An 11,900-nucleotide genomic window follows, 5' to 3' on the forward strand; every position below is an offset into this window, starting at 1 on the left:
TGCAGCGCAAAACTGACACATCGCCGCAATTCTATTCCAACTCCTTCACCTCCCTCTTTCGCTATAAGAGTACATATTTACCAGCACCAAGTTGCTCTACAGCGCTACGTGCGAAATCTTTGCCGCGGGGTGTTTACATATTCGTCTCATTGTGCGTATGTACTTTATAAAGTGAATTATGTGGCCGTGGTCAATGGCAAGAAAAAACAAAAGAAATTTTTGAAACTACAATTTGGTGTGAAAGAAAAATATCGCGAAAAACTACAAAACTTTCAATCAAAAAAGACTGAAAATTAAATTACATAGTTTTCTTAAAAGGGGAGCAATGGGTTATAGCCCTTCTTCTGGATACGCAGTTATAGTTGCACAGCTATACTCAATCCCGAGTCTTGTGTCCTCACCCATGTGTGAGAAGCGGTAAGCAATTCAAGTGGAGTCTTGGGGCACGGCAGAAAGAGAGGGAGCTTCAGAGGGCCACCCCGACTTAGTCGGCTTAAAGGCTCACTGAAGTTTGCAGCATCTATTCACCAGTAGGTACGGCTGCAAGCAGGGGCCTGTCTTGCAACAAGTGGCTCCCTAGATAAACGTGTATCCTGTTGAAAAGCCACTCATCCCAGTAATGGTCGGGTGCTGGGCTTGGAACCCGCCACGTAAAAACGCCCTCCAATGAAAGGATCGAAATAGCATCATGCCAGTTCTTTTATATGGTGCAGAAACTTGGACGATGTTTAACAAAGATGATAATGCTTTGAGGGCTTTCGAGAGAACTATTCATGGATAAGGACGCTCCGATGAAAAGATCCTTGGACTCCGCACCCATAGGTGGGCAACGAAAGATAGGGCCCTCACGAACAAAATAGAAGGATTAAGTGCAGAAGGACCTGTCCACACCTGGAATGAACAACTGGCGCAAAACCGCGAAGGAGAGAGAGGCAGTTGGCGAAGCTTTTTGGTTTCGGCCAAAATCGACAAACGGTTGTAGTGCCAAATAAGAAAGACAAAATTGCCGAAAGCTAGGTTAACCCTCTAGTAGGCAGAACCGCCTCCAGACGGTCGTTAACTAAACACCTTTTTAGTGCACCTATAATAATTTTTTTCTATATTCACAAGGCACGATCTTTAGACAAAAATCGTACCCTTACGGAGAAGTAAATTTTAATCCGTTATGTCAATCCGTTTTATTTTAATCGGCAGTTGAATTACAGATTTTAAAAATACGGTTAAAATTAATTATTTCTTGCTATTTAGTAATTTCGTAATTAAAGACATTTTTTCTTTTGAAAAATTTTTTGATATAAAAAAATTCGGTGGATTTCGTTGTTAAAAGCACCGTATTTTAATATAAGTTTTATAATTATATCACCATTCGAAATGCAGAAAATTGCTTTCGAACACAGACCGTCTACAGACCGGCTTGCCGACATATAAAACCCCAGCTTTGCATTTTTGACCGTCTGCAGACGGCATCGCCGGTTCGTAGGTCAACATTGTGTAAGAGAAAGCTGAAAATATGTGTAAGTATATCGGCAAGCCCGTCTCCAGACGGTCTTTGTTTTTCTCCCCTGTAGGAAAAAGTTACTGTCACAGATCGGAGTGGACATCAGTTTTGGATTTCTCGTGCCAAAATCACCCATTCCTGAATTTTTCAACTCATAAAAAAATTGGCCTACTAGAGGGTTAAGGGAATTCAAATGCCCGAAATCAGAAAGGCGAAGAAGTTTTCATGAAGAACACCTTGCTCAAGAGTAGAAGGATATTCTCTACATAATTACGCATTTTTGTGTGGAGTCCCGCTGACTAGCTGAGAGACTAGGCAGACAATTGGACTAAGAACAGTTTGGGGTTACTAGTGTTTTTCAGTCAGAAGTGGCAGTCACTATAGAGGCAGTAGATACATCACTTAAGTGTGTGAGGCATTGTGCGAGAAAGGGTAGCCTTGAAACTAGTATCATCTGGCAGAGAGTGGGTGCGAACCTTCGGAACTAAGATGCATGATCTGCTTTAATTATTGGATTCTCCGGCGGCATATCAATATTTGAAGGCCTATTAATCCAAACTTCAATGAGATAATCCATACAACATCCTTATGATTTCATATTATCTTTTATTTCAAAACAATTATTTCTGTTGTTGTTATTATCGTTACTGTCATCAATGTTGTAGTATCGGGGATTTTAATTTATTTGTTGTTTACACTGCTGGTGTTAATCCTTTATAGACAACATTGTCAATATGTTGACTTATTCATCAAACTCTTCGCTTTCTACTTTAACAATTTGAACTCGTTCATTCAGCTTTGACGACTAACCAAAAGAGAAAGTAATTATACAACACTTAAAACCAAACATTTACCAAAGCAAATGCGCACATAAAGTTTATTTAAGTGTTAGTACTCACACGTTTGTGGTGTTAGAAACGCAAACCACCCACACGCATGTAAATAAATAGAAAAGCTCGTTCATACAATACAAAATGCAAGCGAAATCAATGCGTAGCCAGCTGAAGTGCTAAATCGCATTAACATTGCCTTTTTTGTGCACAATTTCTCTGTAAGCTTAAACCTAAACATGTAAATAAAAGTGAAGTGCGTGTTCGTGGTTTTTGTTTTTGTGTACATTTTCAAGTTTTTGCCGCTCAAAATACTAAAGGACTTTTGGGTTGGACTTTAATATATAGTCTCTTAAATATGTCCTAATTAGAGATACATTCGTCCGAGTTGAAAAAACTATCTGATACCAAAGAAGCAGCCTCTCTACGTTAGTGTTTTCAAGTCTCTTCTGAGCTACCTACAATAAATGACTTAGTTGGACTTATCGATATAATGATTGGTATTTTTATCGGTTTTGTTATCGATATTTTTATCGATTTGGTTATCGAAATTTTTATCGATATTGTTATTGATTTTGCTATCGATATTTTCGGAACTTATCGATATTTTTAACGATTTTGTCATCGATATTTTTATCCATATTGTTATCGATATATTTATCGATTTTGTTATCGGTACTTATTTCAATTTTGTTATCGATATTTTGATCATTGACAAATTTTGGACCCTGTTGAGTTAGTCTACTCCCTCCAGTTCTAATTTGCATACATATTCCTTCGGGGCTAATGGCGTTGGAGACCTTAGCTTTTCCTGTAGCCACGCTAATTTCACCGCCGTTGAAAGTAAGAGACTCACTAGATTTTGGCAGTTTCTGCAGCTTTCAAATAATTTTCTTCGGACAATTTCTGCTCTAAATATCTACGCATTTCGCCGGGCTGGACGAGCACCTTGCGTTTAAGAAAAGCTAATTTATATCTAAGGTGAAGCTTCAGGCCTTACTAACTTGGTAAAGCGTCATACTCTTTCCCCTCATTGTTTAGCTTAACCTAACTGAGAATTTAGTAAAACAAATTTGTTTTTAGTCAGTACAGTCATACAAACACAAATGTCATCCGTGGCGAAGCCTTGCAACGCTGTGATCGTCTGGCGCTAAACAAATTTCAACACATTTTGTGTGCGCTTCTCTATCAATGCGCATTTGTGTATGGATTTACTATAGTATATAAGATATATGTATATGCACGTTAAAGCATGTTGCAGTCCGTCCGTGTTTGTTTGTTCGTTTGTTTGCTTGCTGAAGCGAATTTCCCTTTTTTGTGCATTTGCATTTGCTCAATATGAGCAATGTTGCAATTTTTCGTATATTTGCATGAGTATGTGTATACATATAAACTATGTAAGTTCAATTGGATTTCATGTGATATATGCATATGTGGATACAACATATATACATACATACATATATGTAGGATGCGCAAGCGAAATCTAAGCCAAATAGCCAATTCGCTAAACAAACCAATGAAAAGCGCTTCCAATACCGAAATCTATGGCAATGGTCATTGTTGTTGTTGTTGTTATTGGTGTTGGTCGCTTGTGTGGCACTTTTGTGGTAGCAAATGGGGACTTAGAATGGGAGTAGTTTTTTTTATTTATTTATTGAAAGTGGGTGGTGGGACTGTGAAAGAATGTGTTCCAAAATGATATAAATACAAAAACACAAATAATGTGGTAGTATGTTGCATGGTAAATAAACATACATATATACAGACATGCACATAAGTATTTGTTTGCACTTTTTTTGCCACTTTGTAGGTATTTAACCAAGTATCAGCTCTACTCAGCTGAGCTGAGCTCATGTTGGAGCATAAGCACATGAGCAATTCTAACTTATACACAAGGGCATCAAAACGCACATATGTACACATGTAGATATACATATGTATGATATAAATCTAAATTTGCGTGTTTGTACGTGTGTCATTTTATATGTTCCAAAACGGAATGTTGAATGTTCTTCTGCTGGATTTGGGTCAATTTGTGTGATTGAATCGAATGCACATACAAAACTATATGTATGTATGTTTGTACTTAGTTACTGTATGTGTATGTAGAACTAAACGGCGCGACAAATGCAAACGAAATGAAAATGGCAACAACATCAAACAAATTTCCTGTACAACAAACACATACAGACAACGCAAAAAGTGCAACGCCAGCAAGCAATAAGTGAAAGCAGCGCAAGCAAATGCAAATGTTTCACAAAGCGTAGCGCGAAAATAAATGAAAATTAAATTGCCTTTGCGCTGTGAAGGGAAGCGCTGTGCGGAAAAGTTTTGCATGTGGGTGATTTTTAGGTTCTTGTTTTGGACTAACTACAGAAAGTGGTTATAAATAGTGTTATGGCGCAAGAAAAGTTTTGCTGAAAGAGAATGGGTTTTTTTTTTTTAAGTTAAAGTGATAAGTTTACTTTGTATGAAATTTTTTAAAGTGCAACTTCTTTGCGTTCGGTTGGCTTGTAAATACAAAACATCGATGTAACGAAAAAGTGACAGAAGTGGGTAGGGCATGGCGGGGTGGTTTACCACGATTAAGATTAAGATTAGAATTAAGATTGAGATCGAAATTGTCATCAGATATACTCCGCTCGTTCGATGTTCAAAATGGAGATGTCAAATTGAAGGAATTGGCCTGTAGATGTGCAAAAGCCACCTGTTTAAATTATTAAATAGTCAATGTTATCAGATCTGAAACCGTAGTCGGATTTTCAATATCTAGGTTTAAAGTTAAGGGGATTTCGCTGTAATGGTATGGCAAGATTTTATTTTTTCGAAGAGAGTTGCCACTTGCTAAAAAATTAAGTTCAAATTATAATAAGTTAAATCAGTTACTAAAATATGGGTATCAACGGAAATGTTTTGGGAAAGAATTAAATTCTCAACTGTAGGAGGGTTGCCACCTAGTTAAAAATTCTACTTTAATTTAAACTAAGGCATTAAAGTAATTAATGTATATATGTATCACAATTTGGGTCGCAGACGAAACTGATTAAAAAAGGTTTTAGTTTGAAAATATCTCGGAGAGGGTTGCCACCTGTTTCAAAAGCTGAATTTCATAAAAATATACACAAGTTGTATGAAATTTTAACACGTGTATGTCATACGAAAGAGTGTTAAGAAATCCTTCTTATGAACATTTACAATATTTTTGAAGTGTCTGAAGAGGGTTGTCATCAGTTTAAAAAGTTAAATTCAAATTATTTCATAAGTTAAATGAATTATTAAAGGATCAGTAGAAATGGATTTGGAAAGGCTTTATTTCTGCAGTATTGAAATATTGAAATCTCAAATTCAACTTAATTCATCAATTAATTTAAGTTTGTATCTTAATGCCAGACGATTTATGTAAGCTTAAAAATGAAACGGGTTGCCAACTGCTTGAAAAGTCGAATGTGGCTAATTTTTACACACGAATTTTTAATCTGACACGAAGGAGTTTTATGAATGCTTAAGTTTGAAAATACTTTTTATTAGTGTTGCCATCTATTCGTAAAGTCATATACATACATACATACATGTGTACATATCCAACCAACCAATTGGCCAAACGACTTCGTAACGACTCGCCGGTGATCGCAAAAACGATATACTAGCGAACTGCATTATCATGAGAAAGCTTGGCAGACAGTCTAATTTATTCAATTTCAAAATCAAGTCACCTTTATTGAAACTGCTTTATATGTATATATTTCGTTTTTAATAAAAGTCCCTGAATTATTATTTCCCCTACCTAACAGCCAATTAATTCACTATGGCAATGCAACTTGAGCATCATTAAGGCTTTACGTAGCGTGCAATTGACAGAGATGCAGTTAAGCGGCCCCCGTCGCCGCCACCATTAAATGCACTACGAAATGCCACATAATTAGAAATCGCAAAAATTTTACGCATTCACGCATAATTACACATTTGTGAACTGATTATGCGAAAGATTAATGAGGGATAAAGTAGCAGCAGCAGCAGCAGCAGCAGTAGAAGCTTCACAATACGAAATGCAAAAAAAAAATACTCACAGGCGCCTTGAGCAATAAAAATGCCAACAAAAGTCGAAAACAGTTTAAGGCACGCCAATATTTGCATGCAGCGGCGGCGACTAGTAAACTAAGACGTGCCTGTTGCGCATTGAGCCTGTTGCACCACTGCACTGTGCCACTGTTCCGCTGTGTTGTCTGTGCAAAATGCAATGCAAATGTATTGTAATCCAATACAAGTGCAGCATGCTAACATATGGCCGGCTGGCAGGCAGGCAGGCAGGCAGGCTGGTAGGCAGGCATGGAGCGCCTCAAGTAGGCATTTGGGAGGCAATTTGTTTTTTTTGCGGGCAAGCAGTGATTTCCTGCGGCTATCATTGCTACTTAATGCTCTGCACAAACAACTCGCAATTCGTTGGCAACAGATATGCTTGAGGCAAGCCAACGCATATGGGTATATGTAGTGATGTTCCGTTACCAGTACTTAGAAGTATTTTTATACTCGAGTACCTCTACCATGTACCGAGTATTTTTTGTACTTCGATGGGCGTGTACAAGTACTTCATGGGTATCGAGTACAAAGTGCAAGTATTTACTTGTTTGCTAAATTTGGGAAAATCAACTGGAAAAAGTTATGTGTTGTTATTTTTCAAAAAAAAAAAAAAAAAAAAACATTCAAGATGTGTCCCACTCGATTTTGCGAGGGTTAAAACTAAAAAAGCGCACGAAGGTCGGGAAGAAAAGTCGTATCGATTTAGAAGAATTCGTTTTGAAACAAAACACAAGTAAACTCTTAGCCTTCCCATCTCCTGTTTCAGCACTTTCAAGTTACCCCATTTCGAAATATTGTGGACTGCAGATCCATAGGCCGCTGGCTCGAAGGACCATGCATAACTCAGTGAGAGGGGAGACCAAAACTAGTGGGTAGCAGTACATAGCATGCATTTAGGAGCCCGGTGTTGGCAGTCGCGACTAAAAAGGAGGAAATGAAAAGGCATTTTCAGATTTTTATACGCCTTTCTCAGCTGTTATTGAATACGGTCTTTGAATTAAAATTTCTCGTATGAGTACTTTCGAGTACAAATAAAATCGAGTATCTCCTAGCGATACTTTGAGTAGCATAGAGTTTTCTCTTCGATACTTTTAACGAGTACAGGTATCGAGTACATGGTGGTATCGGACGAACACTAGGTATATGTATGTATGTATGTACATATGTATATGAAATGTGTATGAAAACCTCATCTGTATGTACATATGTACATAAATATGATGCAAGTATCGCGCACGTGCGGCAATAAGTCACACAGAGTTAGTCAGGCAGTTATTCAGTTATTCAGTCAGTCAGCTGGTTGGCAGTGCTTTTACATACACATACATGCGGTCGATTTGAAGTAGTTTGACGCAGCCGTTGATGGCAAGAGTCCAGTCAGCGCTTGCATCACAAATTTAACAGCGTGGCGCCTTTGGGGTCGTTGAATAAATATGCGCATGCATTCACGGAGTACATTAACAGTACATTCTGCATGTGTGTGTGTGTGTGTATGCAACATAGGCATCTCCCTCATAGCATTCGGCTCACTCATCAACGACAGCATTCCCCATGCATCATCCGGTTGCCGGTTCGCTTTTAAGCTATGTAGTTGGCGCTACCGCTGTTGTACACTGAAATGGACTACAAAAATGATACACCACTGCCACTGAGTGAGCGACTTTGTTGGTAGAGCGTATACATGCAGTACATTTGCATTCTCAGCATGCGGCACGTAATTATTTGCAATTTGTACGAACAATTGGCAAGTGCACGCGACCCATAAGTGAGCAAAGAATTCTGGAGGAGTGTGCTTATTTATTGCCTTTATTGAGCAAGCTTACGTGATGCTCACTCCCCGAAATGTACAACAATTTGATTTGCGCTTGTTTAATGCATTTTTTTTTTTTCGAAAATGGTGTCGATTGGATCATGTTATGTAAAATTGCGCCTACTTTTCGGAGTCAAATCTGGCCTGTATACTACCCAATGTTTGTGAATGGCGACACCAGTGGCGCTATAGGTCAACATTTACATTTTTGGAGATTCATAATGCAATTAATAAGCTTTATAAGGGAAATATAATCAGCCTAGGTAGGTAGGTAGGTAGGTTGGCGCGGTTGCCTGTAAGAGACAGTAGCTCCCAATCCCTCCTAAAACCATTTTGAGCTTCGCAGGAATTTTAGAAGATCCTTGAATTCGACGCATCTAAGGTCATCCAGGTTATCGAAGAATTGTCTACTCAGTGTGGAGAGTGCGGCACAACAGGTGCAGAATCGTTTCCTCCTCTTCTTCNCGCCTACTTTTCGGAGTCAAATCTGGCCTGTATACTACCCAATGTTTGTGAATGGCGACACCAGTGGCGCTATAGGTCAACATTTACATTTTTGGAGATTCATAATGCAATTAATAAGCTTTATAAGGGAAATATAATCAGCCTAGGTAGGTAGGTAGGTAGGTTGGCGCGGTTGCCTGTAAGAGACAGTAGCTCCCAATCCCTCCTAAAACCATTTTGAGCTTCGCAGGAATTTTAGAAGATCCTTGAGTTCGACGCATCTAAGGTCATCCAGGTTATCGAAGAATTGTCTACTCAGTGTGGAGAGTGCGGCACAACAGGTGCAGAATCGTTTCCTCCTCTTCTTCATCTTTAGAAATTCTACAGAAGTCATGTAGCCGTACGCCTAGGCGATAGGCATGCCTGCCAATTAGGCAGTGTCCTGTTATAACAGATACTAACAACCACCAACAACAACAGGCCACTGGGTTTAGCGCTGAGCGTTGGCCATAGTTTCCTGGCAGTTGTACAGGTGATTTCGTCATGCGATCTGCTATTCGATACTTTAGTGAGCCTCTCGGAGATAAGTAGCATGCAAGTTTGTAAGAGTATTCCTATTTGATCGTTTATATCCTCAATAGGGAGTTTGGTTACAAGTCGTGCCAGTTCATTGGCCTTGCAGATCCCTTCAATGTCGCAGTGTCCCGGAACCCATATCGGAGTATACACCTCCACCAACCAATCCCTCGAGCTTTGAGACGTCTGTGTATATATGGATGGACTTGCCACTCCTAAAAGCGTCTCATTTCCACTCTTCCCTTGAGGGTAGGAGGGTCGTAAACGTTGTAGTGGATTCAGAGTTCGGAAGGGCGTAGTCAACCGAACCTGCAAACTCCGAAAACTCTATTAGTATTCTACCATGACCATAACTGGTGCTTGACTAATTATCTAGACTATTCATATGAACTGCCGCAACGCTTGCAACTTGTTTGACATGTAGATCTACCGCAAGAAAGTTCAGTAGGGCATACAGTGCCTTGGATGGTGCTTTTCTTATTGCACCAGTTATGAGTGTGGACGGCGAGGCTTTGGACCTTATCCATATTTTTAAAGTTTACCCCTATCCCAAGGGTGTCCTACCATACCACTTTGCCCTGATAGATAATTGGCCTAACTATACCCCATCTTTTTCCTATTGACCTGCTGCAAGAGTACTGATCTTGCTTTGCCTACTCTATCTACAATATTCGGCCCGCAGTTTAGTTTCCTATCGAGTATGAGACCTAGATATTTGGTCTCTTCCTTTACTTCCAGGGGTTTTCCCTCTTCAGATATAGCATCGAGGTCGGGTATCTCAGCGTAAAAAATGACTAAATTTCCTCTCTTTTGGTATACCAACTGTATGAATTTATCAAGTTTGTGTTTACTTGTGCCGAAGGATATCGTCTGTAGAATTACAGCGAATTCCGCCACCTTCAGAATGAGCCCTTTTGAATCTACCTTCGTTTGCCCTGAAAGCCGAATATTCAGTAGCCAATATATTGATTGTCATCTTCGTCTCTAGAAATGAGGCAGAAGATAAACTGTAAAGGGGGGTTTTTGAGGGAGTAGTAGATCCGGTCTCTAAGATGCCCTTCAGAATAGGTCTAATCTAAGTAAGTCTAATCTACAACAAAAGCGTAGGTATCCTCAACAACGCCTACTGCTGAAACACAGTAACAAACATATTTGTGTTTTCAATAAAGCTCAAAAATGCTGCACTATAGAAGCAATATTTATAAAATATTTTTACTAGCATTTCCTGTTCGTATTTTAAGACTTTTCTTTCATAACTGCCACAAAACCGGCTACAAGCTTCATTTTATTACCTTCACTTTACTCGAATTTGTGTACTCGCTGCCTTAGTAAGCAAGTTGCATACGAAACACATACTAGTAAATACGCCTCTGTGCCACAGCAGCTGCCGGTGCTTCCAATGCCCCCAGTCAGGTTCAGCTGCCTTCCCTTCCACTTTGCATACAAGAAGGCTGGCGGCTGGCGGCTGGCTGGTGTTTTGTGTTGTTGTCTTTTATTTGTTGCGCGCTAGATTTGGAGTTTAATGTGCCGCACAAATAGGCGCATAGAGGCTTATGCATGCAACACAAGACGAGTGGGTTCTTTTGCAGAACATTCAGCATAAACAACACGCGGTATTTGTATGCACATTTGATAGGGCTCACCCTTTATGCCAAGTACGGTGCAATTTGCTTTGCATTGCGAAAATCAGGTTGGGTGTGCGCGCGCTGCTCTATTCTAAGCTCTACGAACTGCGGACGCCACCAGTTTCGAGTAGACTATCGAATGCTGAGTGCTGTGTATTGTGTGCTGTAGGCAGAGTGCAATGTGGGCGTATATGGAGTGCATAGCGTCCACTGGAGTGCGCTGTACTTACGATTTTGTTTGCACGTTTTTATTTCATTTCTGAATAGCAACGGCAAAGGCAACGGCAACGCGCTTAGCATTGTACTTGCGCAGATTTTATGTGCACTACATATGCACAATTTTGTTTGTATGGGCGAATGTAAAGGCTTGCAAAGCGCCATGTTGCAATGCTCTTTTGTTTGCCTATCTGTCGGCGCTGTTTCCCCTCTTGACGCGTGTGCGAGTGTGCGGCTCTGTGAATGTGTGTGTGTGTGTGTGTGTGTGAGTGTGGTGGAAGTAGGCCGTGTTCGTGCGCGAGCTTTTCGCTAACTGTTGCTTTACTTCCTACTACTTCGAGGCATTAGATTGCATTCAACGGCACTTTACTTGCCGTCTAACAGCGCAATTCCCCGTCTGTTTGTCGGTGTATCTACTACTTTTGACTGATTGTAAGGCATTGGTTGAAAGAGAATTTTCTCAATGCAGTATTTATGGTGGAAATGTTTGTATGTATGCATGTATGTACGCAAGTACATTTATCTGCACATACAGAATTATGTAAATAATTCACTTTAGTCGGTTGATTGGATACGTGCTACAGAGGATGAAATTTTCTTGGATGATTTTTCTCTCAAAGGTTTAGATGAGTTTTATTGATTGTGCAAACATCAATAGACTCATTTATAATCTGATTAGTTTGAGCTTACACTGTGTGTTGGAAAAATCTATTTTTAAAATGCACAGCTACATATTTATATATATGCATGTACATATGTGTGTATATATATTGTAATAAATATCAATTAAGTTATTAAAAGTGCTTACGAATCGATAAAGA

The sequence above is a fragment of the Rhagoletis zephyria genome, unplaced genomic scaffold (genome assembly GCF_001687245.7).
Source record: "Rhagoletis zephyria isolate East Lansing unplaced genomic scaffold, Rhagoletis_zephyria_1.1 Rzeph_scaffold_08218, whole genome shotgun sequence".
Taxonomy (NCBI): domain Eukaryota; kingdom Metazoa; phylum Arthropoda; class Insecta; order Diptera; family Tephritidae; genus Rhagoletis; species Rhagoletis zephyria.